This window comes from Bos grunniens, chromosome 24 (genome assembly GCF_055505025.1).
Source record: "Bos grunniens cultivar Pamir isolate PY7600 chromosome 24, Bosgru_T2T1.0, whole genome shotgun sequence".
In the NCBI taxonomy this organism is placed as follows: Eukaryota; Metazoa; Chordata; class Mammalia; order Artiodactyla; family Bovidae; genus Bos; species Bos grunniens.
Genome location: NC_141188.1, coordinates 60,310,236 through 60,326,942, shown reverse-complemented (window position 1 = coordinate 60,326,942; position 16,707 = coordinate 60,310,236). Strand labels below are relative to the sequence as shown.

The window sequence follows — 16,707 nt, the reverse complement described above, 5'->3', positions numbered from 1 at the left end:
CTGGATCCCCTCAAACAGAACCGCGCACACACCCTGGGCATGACCCCCACCCCTCATTGCTACCTTCCCCTAGACTAGCTGCTTATATTACCCAGAGCCAATCTTCATCCTCATCTTCATCAAAACCCCCGGGGGATATTGTAAAATCTGTCAAATTTAGGGTGGTCATTGAAATGCTAGAATAATCAGCTTTATCTTCTTCAACAATAGTAAAAGTTCTGAAGTCATGCTCTAAGTCTCAAAGAATTACACTATATGGACACAAGTTGGGTTAATGGAGGAATTTTGTATAAAATTCTCTTATGCCTTTTTTCTTTTTTTGTCTACCACCTTCACTATTTACTTAAATGCGTACTTAAACAAGCTCCTTCACTTCTCTAAGCTGAGGTTTCTTATTTGAGGAAGAGAGAATAATACTGCTAGGTACCCCAGAGGGCTTTTTTTACTTTTTTTTAGTATAAAGTTGAATTGTTTTTTAGTCGCTAAGTCATGATTGACTCTTTTTCCACCCCATGGGCTGTAGCCCACCAGGCTCCTCCAACCATGGAATTTTCCAGGCAAGAGTACTGGATTGGGTTGCCATTTCCTTCTTCAGGGGATCTTCCCGACCCAGGGTCCGTGGATTCTTTACCACCGCGCCACCTGGGAAGCCCATAGACTTGAATAATAGAGCCAAATAGCTACTTCAGTGCATGTCACATCCGGAAGACTCGGGAAGACTGAGTCTTCTCCACCCGTCTCCCCCGACCGGCATTCCCAGAATGAGAAGGGCAGGGTGGGAAAGTGCCGGCTCCTCCACCCTGAAGGTCCCGGTTCACGTGGACACATGCCTCGCCCCAAACACAGAAGCCAGCCTGGAAACACTCACAGCTGCTGCTGGCTAAGGATAACGGGCCAAACCCCACCCAGCATCAGGCGGTTAGAAACAGGACCTCTGCTGAGCTCCTCAGAGAAAGGAAAAAGGTAACAGGCAGAGAAAGGAAACTAAAAGAAAAAGAGGAAATGAATCACTCTCTGAGCTTCAGACCTCAACAAACAGAGCGGGCGGTGAATGAGGGCGGAAGGTGGGGGAGGCGGTCAGTTCATAGGCAGGTGACTTTTTTTTTATATGTCTCTTGGGAAACATGCAAGAGCAAATATCCAAATTTCTGTGACTAAATAAAATTCTGGCGGGAAAGGAGCGTGGGATCGGAAACCGAGAGTCTCGCCGGCTCCTTTACAGGCCTCCAGGACTCTTGGAGGGAGCCCCGGGCTCAGCACCTGACCCTGCCGGAGCGGTTCCCGCAGGAGGCCTGGGAGCCCCGACGCAGATTCTGTCGCTTTTCCCATCGTCGCTCAGTCATCGGCTTTGGCTCCTGAGTATAGAAAGAGTTCCAGGTTTGAGAGTCAGAAATCCACTCTGCCACTTAAAACCTAGCGTCTTCTTAGGCAAAGGACTTTCCTGGGTTCCAGATAGTCCATCTGTTAAATGCCAGTCCTAAACCCCTGTCCCCTGGAGAAGGGCGTGGCTACCTACTCCTGTGTTCTTGCCTGGGAAGCCCCATGGCAGAGGAACCAGGGATCAGTCCATGAGGTCACAAGGAGTCAGACACAGCAACAACCCTGTGCCTACTTTGTAAGTTTTGGAGACGATGAAATAAGTGAGACAGTAGGTTTTAAAAATATATTGTGTAAACTGTAATGGACATATATAATTGATTATATATATAACTGTTAGGACAGCAGTTCATCAATTAGAATGTGGTTATGAAGCTGTAATTGTAACACTGATACAACATGGCAGTTCCAAAAAAAAAAAAAGGTGATCTCACAAAAAAATCAGTAACTGTGTGTTTCCTAGAAGGAGAATGAGTTGTTGGTGGAAAGGGGTTTGAGGGATGTGCATTCTTATTAACTGCTCAAAGATTTGCAAAGATAATTGTAGAAAGGATAAGTACATTGCAGTCTGTTCCCACCATGGAATCCTATGCAGTACTCAGAACAAATGATGTAAAGCCATCCAGGCGATGAAACCTGGATCAGTATGACAATATGGAGTGAAGCACGCAGGCATAAGACTATACAGTGGATGTTCTCATCTATGAAAACTCCAAGGGAGGCACAGCTTGTCTGGGCTAATAGAAGCTGTGGTCGTGACCACACTGGAGGAGTTAGTGACTGAAGAGTCATGGAAGGGGGACTTTCCCGGTGGTCCAGTGGTTAAGACTCCGCTCTCCCAATGCAGGGGAACTGGGTTTGACCCCTGGGAAGGGAACCAGAGCTCAGCTGGTAAAGAATCCACCTGCAATGCATGCAGGAGACCCTGGTTTGATTCCTGGGTTGGGAAGATCCCCTGGAGAAGGGCTAGGCTACCCACTCCAGTATTCTTGGGCTTCCCTGGTGGTTCAGTCGGTAAAGAATCTGCCCTGGGGGGGGGGGGAAATCCCCTGGAGAAGGGCATGGCAACCCTCTCCAGCACTGTTGCCTGGAGAATCCCCATGGACAGAGAAGCCTGGCGGGCTACGGTCCATGAGTTACAAAGAGTCGGACGTGACTGAGCGACTAAGCACAGCACAGGAACTAGATCCCCTGGGCTGCAATTAAAGATCTGGCACAGCCAAATAAATAAAATAAAAAGAACTTGCTTTTTAAAAAAGTCATGGAAGAATTCCTGAGGAGTTTATAATCTTCCATTTCTTAATCTGATGTTCTTTGTGTGAGAATTGAGCACACAAAGAGCATCAATTCGAGAAAATATATCACACTTTTTTTGACTGTGTGTTATATATCCACTCAAAGTATAAATAAAGAAATACTGAATGGGGGTGTGTAGGAGCCATGCTAACTGGACTCACAAAGAAATGATACAACAGTAAAAGAAATATTTATTTAAACTTTTTCAGGATTCACCAGATGGTATCCTTGTTTTTTAATCTAAAGTGGCAGTTTAAGAAATTCACAGAGGCTGGCATTTGTTAGTGGCAGCAGAAATGAAAATACAGAGCCAAAGTGATATTAAAATCCGAGTGCAGGTGAATCAGTATGGTTTTCAGTCCAACCAAATAATGGAACAGTGAACTAAAGATCTGCTATATGATTGGAATACTTGTCAGGATTTTGAAAGGAAACCACATGGGTGACAATATTAAAATATTAGAACCAAGAAGTGAGTGTAAAAGACAACTTTATATTCCTTAGAAATGGAAAATGTAGCCATAGAGTGTAGTGGTGAAGTACCCAAAGTAGAAGGCCAGTGAACTGTGAGGCTGGTAAATCCTCATCTTAGTGGCCATCAAGATGAAGGCAACAGGTGTAACCACCATATCTTACAACCTCAATTCTAGGCCCAAGCAGTGTAGGCAGAGTTGGTAGGTAGCAGGCTCATGGTTTGAACTCAGATCTTTAAAGTCCTCTCTGTTTCCAGATGACGTGCAGTTTTTTCTTTGCTCAAGGATTTATTTAGCTCTTATTTGTACTTGCCCTGGACTCTGGAGGGTGATTTCTCGTATCCTCCAGAGCCCTCCTTGAGTGCCCCCTGAGACCTTCTCTGCCACCTAATATGAAATAGTCTTCCCTCTTCATTACATTCCTTGTTGTCTTCCTTTACAACTGTAGTTGGCCTGATTTCCTAGGTGGCAGTTTTTTTTATCAGTCTCCCAAACTAGCCTATAAGCTCCATGAAGTGAAGGCCACACCTGCTGTGTCTTCAGTCTTCTTCCTGCCCTGGCCCAGAGGAGATGCTCAACTTTTATAACTATCTAAGGGCCTCCTATGTGGCTCAACGGTATAGAACCCACCTGCCAATGCAGGAGACACAGGTTTGATCCCTGGATAGGGAAGATCTCCTGGAGAAGGCTTGGCAGCCTTGTCTGGAGAATCCCATGGACAGAAGAGCCTGGCGGGCTACAGTCCATAGTGTGGCAAAGAGTCGGACACAACGGAAGTGACTTAGCATGCACGCACGAGTGACTATTAAAAATAAAGCAAGCCTTGATTGTGCCAGGGGAACAGGAGTTGTGCGATCCCGCAGACCAAGAGCATTAGCTGTAACCTCACTCTGCTGTTGACCTTCTGTGCTCTTGAACCTGAGGCTTCCTCTCTCGATCACGGATTTCCTCGTGTGCATAAAATAGAGGCTTGACTGATTACACTCTGTCTCCGTTTTCTCCCTTCTAATTCCCACTCCCTGAATGAAACCAGTTCACTACAACCTGCGACTGGCTGATGGCTTATTACCATTCCCAGGGAGGGCTGCATTTTAAATAGATAACGCTCCACGTTGATCTCTGTTTTTAGGCTATCAGGCAGCAGGATAAGCGGAAAACCACGGAACTGATGGAGAGAGATAATTTTGCCCGAGGGCAGCCTAACCTAAAAGCCTACCCCTATGAGTCAGCTGTCCGCAGAGTTCCTGCTTTTCTGGGCTTCAGCTTCCCCGCTCCTCTCTTCGGATTTCACAAGGGCTGGAATTTTTAAATTCATTCCTGCCTAGGGACGGCAGCGGGCCCCTCCGAAGTCCTTTGTTCCCACCAGGGTCGGGTCTCTAGCAACCCCAGATTTCTACTTTCCCTTCCTAGTGTGGGTTCTATCTGGCGGGCAGGCACCGTAGTTTGTTTTTGTTTTCTGTTTTTTTTTTCACGCAGGATGGTATCATCTCTTGCCAAGCCTCCAGTTATTCATCGTGTTATTCTTCTGGAACTAAGTGTCCTAAGCAGGAAAATGAATGTCTGGGCAGCCGGGCCCAGGGTTGGCTCAGACAGTAAAACAAAGAGAGGAAGCGCTGTGCGGTAATAACAATATTGGTCTCGAGACAGAACATAGCACTGGCCCCGGAGGGCTCCGTTCAGAGTCTTCTTCTCTTGAGCTGTTTTGATCCAGTTGTTGTAAGAACCTGCAGCCGTGGGGGCTCTGCTTCCCACCACTGTCCACACGCACGTGCCGTCTGTCTCTCTCTCTAATCGGAGTCCTGCAGAGCCCTAAGCGAGGGCTCTGTGATCTGCCCAGCTGATCCTAGCTCCTGATGAGAGGGAGGGTACATTTTGTCTGTTCACAGGCCCCCGCCCTTGTTTTTTCCTTTGGCTATCATTTTCCTCCTGGGAGCTGGGCTTCGTTCGAGGTGGCCTTCTGTGATGGCTGGGTCTTAACTAACCCTCAGGGATGGGCTGTCGGGCCCTGCTGGGCACTGGGCCCTGCTGGGCACCGGTCCCCCCTCCCCCCGCCAGCAGGGAAGTGACACTGGAATGACTTCGGTCATTGTTTCTTCTCCCAGTGTTTGCTTTCCTCTCAGCCTCAAAATCCAGCCCCTCTGCCCTCAAGGTTTATTGCCAGAGGGGCCATCAAAATGTGCTGGCTGCCATCTCAGTCGTAGAACCATTTTCTTTTTTTCATGAATCCCAGATTTCAAGAGATCTGGGCAGTTTCCAGGGCCATCGTCATTAACACCCTGAATGACAGAGACCCAAGAAAAGGAGGGGAAATTGCAAATGTAAGAGGGACCGTCAGTATCAGCGTGTATCAGTGTGTGTGTGTGCTCAGTCACTTGCCAGTCGCTCCCGACTCTTTGCGGCCCCATGGAGCCTAGCCCACCAGCCTCCTCTGTCCGTGGGATTCTCCAGGCAAGAATGCTGAGGTGGGTTGCTGTGCCCTTCTCCAGGGGATCTTCCCAACGCAGGGATTGAACCTGGGTCTCTTACGTCTCCTGCACTGGCAAGAGCGTTCTTTACCACTAGCGCCACCGGGGAAGCCCCATCAGTATGACTTGTGAAAAATGCACCCCTCCCCTACTATTTTCTAAGAAAGGAAAAGGCTACATATATACAGAACAAAGATCTTTCTTGGCAGAGTTTGCCTTAAAGGTTTTTTGCCCCCAGAGCAAAACTTTCTGGTTCTAACTAGAAATGTAGCTTGCGGCTACCATCCCCACGAGTCTACATGAGATCAGGGGACCAAAACCACCCGCATCTCCTGGGAACCAGAAATGCAGACTCTTGGCCCCATTCCATTCCTACTGCGTCAGAATCTGCATTTTAAGACCTTCTCCAGGGGATTCATATGCTCCTTAAAGGCCAAGAGGCACTGTGATCCTCACTCACTGTTAACTTTTTTTAAACTAGCACCATGTAATCTGAGAGAATTTACAGGGCTTCCCTGGTGGCTCAGAGGTTAAAGTGTCTCCCTCCAATGCGGGAGACCCAGGCTGGATCCCTGGGTCGGGAAGATCTCCTGGAGAAGGAAATGGTAACCCACTCCAGTATTCTTGCCTGGAGAATCCCATGGACGGAGAAGCCTGGTAGGCTACAGTCCACGCGGTCACAAAGAGTCGGACACGAATGAGCGACTTCACTCACTCACTCTGTGCCCACAATAGGCTGAGGTCAACCATTTACAGGGAAATTGGAAACAAGAAAGTGCACTGATTTCCATGCACTTAGTGGTTAGAAAAGAAAAAAAAAACCTCTGACACCTGCTGGGATGTGTAAAAATTGTATTTTTCCACCCCCCCCCTTTTTTTAATGTTTATTTGATTGGGCTGCACCAGTTCTTAGCTGTGGCGTGCAGGCTCTAACTCCCTGACCAGGGATGGAAGCCAAGCCCCCTGCATTGGGAGCTCGGAGTCTTAGCCACTGGACCACCGGGGAAGTTTCCTCATCCTTTACTTGTTTGACTTGTTTGGGCTGATTGGTAAAAAGCAGATTGGGAGGTTGGTTTTTTTTTTCCTTCCGTTTTTTTGGAAGACAAAGGAAGCATACTTTGCTCTCAGGGCTAACAGACATGGTAGAGAAATTTTAAATGCTTTAAGAGCTTTTGTAAAATAAGTAAGTAGACCAATGGGATGTTTAATGTTAGTTATCTCTGTGAAGGAGCGGTGCTCTTTAACTGGGTATTTGTGGGAGGCAGCGAGAGATGCTCCGAGCTGGCTTTTTGTTGACTTCAAAATGTGTCAATAGACACACCTTTAAAATAACCACTATTGTATTGTCTTGTAGTGGGAATGTGAGGGGCTCCCCTTAGACTAGATCTTAAACAAGTTAACAGTTTATGACTGTTTATAATTCTTTATAACTTTTGTACTTGAGGACGAGGGCAGAGATGGGGAAAGGAGCTTTGTAGAATCAGAAGTTCAGTGGGGAGGGATTGGCCTAGTAACTCCCATTTAAACTTGTGCCTAATTTTCTTAGATATTAATTACACAGAATAACATATAGGTCAAATTTTTTCCACATCATAATTTCTTAAACACTAGAGTACACAGAATATTAAATATGTACAATCTCCTCCCCAAATGTTAATCCTGAAGATCTGATTGTCTTAAACATTTCTATACCTAATTCAAATTCTTCGCCAGGTTGAAAGATAGTATTTCAAAAAAAAGAAACTATTCTTTCGAACTACCCAAATTCGGGGGTTGTCTTCCCATGTAATTTGGGGTGTTGGAATATTCATTGGATTCTCGGCGGACTCTCTGAAGGAACATGCTGAGTCTTATTTATAGTCTAGAACAGGGACTTGAACCTGCAGCTCCCATGGCTATTATAACATTATTTCAGTCTCTCACAGTCTATAACCCATCTTATTGGTCTCTTAATTGATCTGTATTTCTTTGGATCTTTAAGAAATGTGTTTCCTCTCTTCCCAGGATTCTCTTCTTAAACTTCCAACCTCAGGAGCACACAATTCTTTTCCCACCTCTCCTCAGATTTATTGAGATAGAGTCGAAATATAATATAAGGTAAGTTTAAGGCACACAAATGTTCTGATCTGATACACTTACAAATGTACCAAAATGATTTCCCCACAGTGTAGCTGACACTGTCCATCCCCTCACATATGGTGAGAACGTTTCCACATCTATTCTCTAGGCAACTTTCCAAAATATAACACAGTGCTGTTAACCACAATCGCCATCTGCACATTAGATCCCCTGAACGTAGTCTTATAACTGAAAGGACCACACAGTATTCAAGGGCTCTAATCAGATTCTGGACAAAGCCCATGGCCTTACATGAGAATCTGGTTACAGTGCCCAAGTCCATTCTATTGACAAACTCCAACACACACACACGCACACGCACACGCACACACGCACGCACACACACACACGCACACACGCACATGCATACACAGAGGCACAACAGCCAAGGTATAGAAATAATTATGCAGGGCAATGATGTCCAATTTCAGAGTTAAGGAATATCTTTTACATGAGAAGGGGAAATATACAAATTGTCCTGCTCTTTCAACAGCTTAGTACAGTTTTAAGGAAATCAATATATTTCTAACCAGACACAGTATATAACAATATATTTTAAAATAATATAAAGAGAAAAGTGACATCTGGAAGGACTAGGAATGTTTGTGTAATCCAATGGTTTCTTACTTGAGTAAGATCTCCTACGTAAAAAGGGGAAATCATCTATTTTTGGTTCCTTGGATATCCATCTATGTAAAAGAGGAAGAGAAAACAACCCCCTTCCCCCAGCAAAAAGTGTGATTTTACTTTAGAACAAATCAGGAAAATTAGATATGCTGTCTCTATGATTTCTCTGCTTAAAGACTTTTTTTTTTACTGCAATGTCATAACTTTTATATATAAATATGCTAAGTGTTTCTGATGAAACAGAAGGACTTTCTACTTCCTGATAAGAACTTTGGGGACTAGAGCACAAAACTGTGGCCAGTTGGGACTGAAAAGGGAGGGCTTGCATAAGGCAGTCCTTGAGACGTCTAGAGTCACCTATACCCTCCATCAGTTCCCATATATCGAGAAGAGTCTGCGTGGCTGTGGTTTCTGACGTCACTTTACAGAGGGAGGGGACTCTTTCTGGATGCTATTTTTAGCTGAGGTCTGTTTTTGTTTTTAAGTCACAAGTTTCCAGTTCTATAATGTTATTCAGCAAATAAGTCTCCTGTTTCTTTTCTTATACGCACAGGCTCCTAGATAACTAGAAGAATGTAAACGGATTAGGTAAGGTTAAATGTGTATCAGTCTCATATAGTGTATTATTTACTTGCTATTGCCACCACATAAAATAAATGTTGTTTCAATTTTACAAGATCTGACAACTCACCTTAGGCACACAGCTAGTAAAGTGGGACAGAGTTGGGATTCAAACCGAGAGTCTTTAAGCTTAACATTCAAGCCAAGTGAAAGTCCTTCTTGGGGGTTCACATCAGCATCTTATGAATTCTACTGAGGAAGGTTAAGTTCACGTGGTTTGAAATTATTACAAACGTCAAATATATCACCATAATGTAACTTCTCCTTTGATTACTCAAATGACGAGATATGTACATGCATAAAGTCTCAACCCACTCCAGTACTCTTGCCTGGAGAATCCCAAGGACAAAGGAGCCTGGTGGGCTACGGTCCATGGGGTCACAGAGTCATACATGACTGACTCTCATGTGACTTAGCACTCATAAACCCTAAAATAACTTTATAAGAGGATCTATTGTACTTAAGGGTTTCCTTGGTGGCTCAGTGATAACGAATCTACCCACAATGCAGGAGACATAAGAGACGTGGGTTTGACCCCTGGGTAGGGAAGAGCCCCTGGAGGAGGGCATGGCAACCCACTCCAGTGTTCTCGCCTGGAGAATCCCGAGAAGCGAGGCGCCTCGGCGGGCTGTAGTTCGTGGGGTCGCACCGAGTTGTACACGAGCACACTGTACTTATGTTCTGGTTATTTGTTGCTTGTTGTTTATTCAATCTTCAATCGGAGCTATTCCGGAAAAATGCCCTTCCAGGTAGACTTTGTAATAAATAGACTGTCAGACTTTCTCTTTAAAATTTTTTTTCTTTTCTTTTATTATTTTTGGCCAAAACTTGTGGCATGCGGGATCTTAGTTCCCAGATCAACGATGAACCTGGGCCCCCTGCAGTAGAAACCTGGGAGTCCCAATCACTGAACCACAGGAATTCTTACAGGCTGTCATAGTTTCTAATGGAATCCTAGCCATTTCGAATTTTGCCCTAAAAGGATTTATCTCAGAGAACAGTGAAGTTATTGGGATAGGAAGCTTTCTTGTGGCCTCCTCTGTCTTCTTTAGTTTGGAAGTTTTCTAGGCTTTTTCTCCTTGTTTTCCGGGTTTCTTTATGGAGGACAGAATTTTGGCACAAAATCTGGATTCTCATTGTGGGAGATTGAAGGTCCATTAATATAATGCCTGGAAATACTCATGTCTAAACATCTGTGTAAATATGAGGAGGGGGCCTGGTTGTTTTCAGAGCTGTTTCCTGCCCCACCGAGATGTTAAGAAGGAGTTTAGAGATTCGTGCCCATCTCTTCTTTTCCTCCATCGGTGCTGGGTCTTTGTTAGGGCTTCCCAGATGGCTCAGTGGTAAAGAATCCACCTGCCAACGCAGGAGATGTCCTTGGATGTCTGGGTTGGGAAGGTCCCCTGGAGGAGGAAATGGCAACCCACTCCAGTATTCTTGCCTGAGAAGTCCCATGAACAGAGAAGCCTGGCAGACTACAGTCCATGGGGTCGCAAAGAGTCAAACTCAACTGAGTGACTGAGCACGCACAGGTCTTCATAATTGCACACAGGCTCAGTTGCCCCATGCACGGCATGTGGGATTTTAGTGTCCCAACCAGGGATCGAACCCCAAATTCATGTTCCCTGCATTGGAAGGCAGGTTCTTAACCCCTGAACCACCAGGAATTCTTTTTTTTTTTTTTTAAGAATTAATGGGGAACTACAGAGGACAATATGGAGGTTCCTTTAAAAAATAAAAAAAAGTTACCATATAATCCAGCAATCCCATTCCTTGGCATATATCTGGAAGAGATGAAATCTCTAATTCAAAAAGATCCATTCAGCCCCAATGTTCATAGCAGCACTGTTTACAATAGTCAAGACACAGAAGTAATCTAAACATCAATTGATGAATGGATAAGGAAAATGTGATACACACACGTATGTGCGTGTATATATACACAACGGAATACTACTCAGCCATAAAAAGAAGGAAATAATGAAATTTGCAGCAACACGGATAGATCTAGAAATTATACTAAGTGAAGTACGTCAGACAAGACAGACATGATATCACTTATATGTGGAATCTAAAAAAATGATATAAATGAACTTATTTACAAAACAGAAATAGACTCACAGACATAGAAAACAAATGTATGGTTACCAATGAGGATAGCAGGGGCGGATAAATTAGAAGTCTGGGATTAATAGATACACATACTGTATATAAAACAGGTGAACCACAAGAACCTAGCACATAGCACAGGGGGCTATAGCCAATATCTTGTAATAATGGAAAAGAACATAATATATACAATGTATAGTATAAGGGGATGGAATATATACACATTAAAATGGAATGTATACTGGAAAAGAATCTGAAAAAGAATATATATACACACACACACACATATAAAACTGAACCACTTTGTCCTACACCTGAAACCAACACGATATTGTTCATCAACTATACTTCAATTTAATTTAAAAAAAATTTTTTTTTTTAAAGACAGTAAGTTGAGGAGGGAGGAGACATATGTGTATCTACGGTGACTCATGTTGATGTGTGGCAGAAACCAACACAACACTATAAAGCATTTGTCCTCCAATTAAATTTTGTTTAAAAAAAAAGAATTAATGGTAAAGGCCAAAATTTTTATTGTGAAGGCCCAATGTCATAAGGCTAAATATTAGGATCTCCCAGCTGGACATTACTTATTTAAGTGTCTTGAACTATATTTTAATGCTAACAGCAGCAGTGAAAGAAAGAGCATAATCATTCAAGTCAAATGACTAATTCTCGATTTTTTAAATGGTGTAAAAACATCAAAAAGAAGGTCGCAAAAACACTTTAAGGAAAACAAAGCTTATATTCTTTACAAATTTTAGAAATAGTTGCTAAAATGTATTTAACTCATTAGATTTTAAGAAGAAACAAGAAAGTCGTGAGTGAGTGGTGATACCTAAGAGCACTGAATTTTAAAGAGAAATAGAATTCAGGATTAAAGTCATGTCACAAAACAGTGAAGAGAAGTTTAAAATTGGGAGTCTAGGGTTCTAATCCTGTCTCTGTCTCTCGAACTCCGTATGATCCTGGGCAGGTCACCTCCTGTTTTTGAACTTCAGGGGAAATAATATTAAGTAAGGCCTGGCTCTTGTTTACTCTCTCTAGGGATCAGATTTCTCATCTGCATAGTCAAGGAAGTTTTGAAAGAAACAGTCTCCAGGTTATAACAAAGACAGCTTTCAAGGCAGCAGAAGTCCTCATCCTTCTCTTGGTTTACATATTCATTTTCTCACCCACTTCCACATCACAAAGCAGCTCAGTAAAACTGGAACTTTTCCCACCCATTTCTATAGTAGTGAAATTCCTTTTTATTTCAACATGCTCTTTTACTTGAAAATGCATTTTTTAAATGAAAATATATAATAAAAGTTGAATAACATACAAATAAAAACCTGTCAATCCCAGCAGGTGACCGTGTCATTAATTTTCTCCCTCTTTGGTATCTTTAGTTACAGTATTTCTGTTTTTTAAATGAAATCTGGGTAAAACCATTGGCTGTATTCATAATTTACCATTTTTTTCATTAAAAATAGAAAATAGTGGAAAGAATGGGAGAAAGACATAATCCCTTTATCTTCCTTTTTTCTGTTAAATATAAATATATTTTGTCTTATATAAGTAATCTGCTTATTTTAAAAATTTCAAAAGCTTAGAAACATTAGAATTGAGAAGCAAAATCTTCTGTTATCTCATTCAACCAGAGATAATTATTTTTAGTGTATAACTTTCCAGACTTGTTTATATGAATACATGAGCCTATGTACACATATATATTTAGAATAAATCATAAGGCATTTCCTATTCTACAGTCTTTTCACACAGTGGTATATCTTAACGGCTTTTCATGTGGCTCTCTCTCGAGGCACGTGGCATAAATTACAGTACACACCGTTATTAATAACCAGCCTACTGGGAACTCCCTGGTGGCCCAGTGGCTGAGACTCTGCGCTCTCACTGCTGAGGGCCTGGGCTGGGTCCCCGGTTGAGGGCCTAAGATCCGCAAGCTGCCACCCCTGCGGTTTCACCAAGCGTTTGTCACTCATGCACACTGTAGAAATTATTTTATCCAACTTGATATTTGTGCTTCACTTTATGGTACAGTTTTGCATGTAGAGTTTTCATCTTTTTAGGCACTTAGAATTGACTATCGCTCCCTTTACAGATTTCAGCATTGGTTCTATTCTAAGCAGGCCCTACCCCATCAATTATAAAAATATTTTCCACTGTTTTCTACTAGTATTTTCTTTTACCTCACTGTGATCATCCATGCAGTTACTTCTTTCTTTTTCTTTCCAGAGGAAAACAATTTGACACAAACTGCCCCCTGGAAAGGTCATCACATCAGTGGCTCAGTCGTGTCCAACTCTTTGCGACCCCATGGACTGCAGCACTCCAGGCCTCCCTGTCCATCCTGAAAGGTAATAAGCATTTACATTCCCACCAGCAGTAAAGAAAAATATGTTTTTACAGTCTTTGGCCAAATTGCATATTGCCTTTTATTTTAATATTTGTCAATTTGTAAAGGAAAAAAATATTGCCCACTTATTTTGCTTCACATTCTCTGTATTTTTCATGAAACCATCTTTTATGATACATGCATTTACAAATTTTGGGTTTTTTCCTCCTAAAACTGGCTATGTTCTTGCTATATTTTTCTCCTGAGCTTTGCTTTTATTTAATCAACTTGCAAGAATTTATATTTTTTGCAAAAATTTATATTTTCTTATACATTTACAACACAATTCAGAAAAAGAATGTGAAAGGTATGCCTTTTTTTGGATAATGTATGTGGCAAATGCTTTGCATTGTACTTTAAACTGTGTGTGATAGGGACAGAAGCCTTCACTTGTGCACACAGAGCTGTTGACCGGAGGTAAACGTCATAGTGGGGCGGGGCCTGGAGAGGAGGGCTAAAGAAAACTTTCCAAACAGTTTATGGTAAAGGCCAGGACCAAGCAAACCGGTCTCCAGCAACTCGGCCCCACAAAGTGCGATTCATTCTCATGCCAACAGTCGTGTATGGATGGGCTTCTCAGGGGCTGAGTCTGGGGCTCGTCCACAAAGGGCCGGGAGAGAGACTGCTGGAGGAGACAGGAGGCTAGAAGCCGGGGAGGAGATGCCAGGGTCCTAGCAGCTCACTGAGCTCCTAAGACGCCCCTAGATGCTCAGGGGGAACACCTGGAGGTGGCTGTAAACAAAAAAATATGCATTTCGTCTCTGCTTTGGCTTATCCATGTGACCTATCGCTGAGGACAGAGAATTTAGTACATAAAAATACTGTGCAATATAAATGTGTTTTTTTCTCCCTTAAGCCAGAGCTCTGGAGTCACAGGTATTTGGGCTCCAAAAGACACCCCCCTCTCCCCATGGCTACCCCAGCAATCATAGACCATTGCGTTTCACTTACCAACACAGAAAACAGATGATTTTATCCCTTGTCTGTAGTGTTCAATGCTGGCCAACTTCAAAGCTCTGGATTTAGAATCCTGGCGCTCCTCACAGCCACGCCAAGTTATGTGTGACATCACCATTTCTACATCTACGCTTCATTAAATCTTGGCACCTGGGTACTAAGAGCATGATGTTTCCCACCTTGCTGTGGAGATTTCCATGGATATCTGCACATTATCTGGGTGTTTGGCAGCCACACCGGGAAATAATTGCTCTTTACTCTTGCTGCAAGTACAGAGTCTCAAGACATGGATGTCAGATAAAGCTTCCCTGTTCGACCTTTGTCACTGTTTGCTCCGCTTCTGTTTGTCACGAGCCTGCTCATAACACTTTCGTTTACTGTTTCCTGATTACTGCAGGAGGATGCTTGGAAATGTTCAGGCTGGCAGTCACCACGTGTCCGTCCACCTCCAAGGTTACTGAGTTTCGACTCATCTCTGCTTTCAAACCAAGTCAAACACCGCTGAACCAGCACCCACAAATGGGCTGGAGCGCAGTGGTCACGGTAAGGACTGAACCTGGAAAACACTACTAGTGCGTTAGTCACTCGTCCAGCTCCCTGCGACCCCGTGGGCTGTAACCCACCAGGCTCCTCTGTCCACAGGATTCTCCAAGCAAGAACACTGGAGGGGCTTGCCATTCCTTCTCGGAGATCTTAGCCACCCAGGCATTAAACCTGAGTCTCCTGCACTGCAGGCGGATTCTTTACCATCTGAGCGTATATAATATACACTAAACTGAATTGATGGCTTCCCTGGTGGCTCAGAGGATAAAGCGTCTGCCTGCAATGCACGAGACCCGGGTTTGATTCCTGGGTTGGGAAGATCCCCTGAAGAAGGAAATGGCAACCCACTCCAGTATTCTTGCCTGGGGAATCCCATGGATGGAGGAGCCTGGCGGGCTATAGTCCACAGGATCTCAAAGAGTCGGACACGACTGAGCGACTTCACACACACAAACTGAGTTGAGTAACCAACACACTCTGCCACTTGTCACCTTCCTGAGAAAGCTCATGATCACTGCCTTACAAGGGAAACATGACTTCATCAAATCAGGTATCATTAGAAACTGTGGTCGAAACTGCCCTTGTAAAGGGAGCGTGTACACACCTTCCCTTTGTTGATGCTATTTCACCTTTTTTTCTGTGGCACTGAACTGTGATCAGTCTTATCTAAAGATGAAGTTAAGTCGGGGGAAGAAAGATAAGTGCAGAGGGGTGGGAGGGGAAAACAGGCAGAAGTGGTCTGGCCAGAAAGTACATTAACCTGCTGCATGGCAGTGACACGGTGTAAGCTTCTAGAAACACTCTGCAAAGCTCTGCTTTGACCTAAAGCGACTTCAGTGAACAGCATCATCTTTCCTTTATGCTGTATGATAGAACAATATCCTGGCATTTCTATTGTTTAGTCATAAGTCATGTCTGACTCTTTTGTGACCCCATGGACTGTAGCCTGCCAAGCTCCTCTGTCCACGGGATTTCCCAGGCAAGAATCCTGGAGTGGGTTGCCATTTCCTTCTCCAGGAGATCTTTCTGACCCAGGGATCGAACCCGAGGTTCTTGCTTGCGTTGGCAGGCGAATTTTTTTTACCACTAAACCACCAGGGAAGCCCCATATCATGGCGTCATTTGTGTGATAACCCACTCTGAGAAGGTTGTAAACTCTGGAGGAGCTAAGCCTGTGCATGTGGACAAAACTAGCCCTCTAAGGACTTTTGCCTGATCCTGAATTAATGACTCAATAGCAGGGTAACTTGGTAGGGGGCTATTGGCGTAAGAAATTGAGACCCCAGAAGTGAGAAGGAAGGGAGCTGGTTGTGAATATCTGCACTGTGAGGGCTGAGAGAACTCTGTGTTGGACTATCAGTGTATACTCAGGAGAGTTGATGTGTGCTAAGCTTGGACTCTCCCAATGTAGGCTTCTCTAGTGTCAAAAGCGGCAAACTCGCTATCCACCCCTTATAACTTTCGGTTGGGGAACTTCTGTGTAATGGAAGCATTTCAGGCAATTTTCTATCTTTCTGGAATCTCTGAGTGGTGTTTAATTCTATATTTAAGCCTGCATACCTACCCCAAACTCCCCTTTTCTAGCGACAGTATTAGGTCATCAGAACTTTGTTTACTAACAGTTTCCCAAGTTCCTCTTATTCATCAACTCTGCAGCCACATAATCCCTTTATTAGTAACCCCTGACCAGGCTCTTTAATCTGCCTTATCTCACTTCTATGGT

General features: G+C 43.6%; 1 long non-coding RNA gene across 1 annotated transcript; it reads right to left on the bottom strand.

Annotated features, from left to right (window-relative positions):
- Positions 1 to 437: 437 nt before the first annotated feature.
- Positions 438 to 15,068, bottom strand: LOC147346381 (uncharacterized). The gene is made up of 3 exons (XR_015153583.1): positions 14,436 to 15,068; positions 13,279 to 13,439; positions 438 to 1,355 (listed from the first exon to the last, which is right to left on the bottom strand). It is a non-coding gene; the product is annotated as an uncharacterized LOC147346381 (long non-coding RNA).
- Positions 15,069 to 16,707: the final 1,639 nt, after the last annotated feature.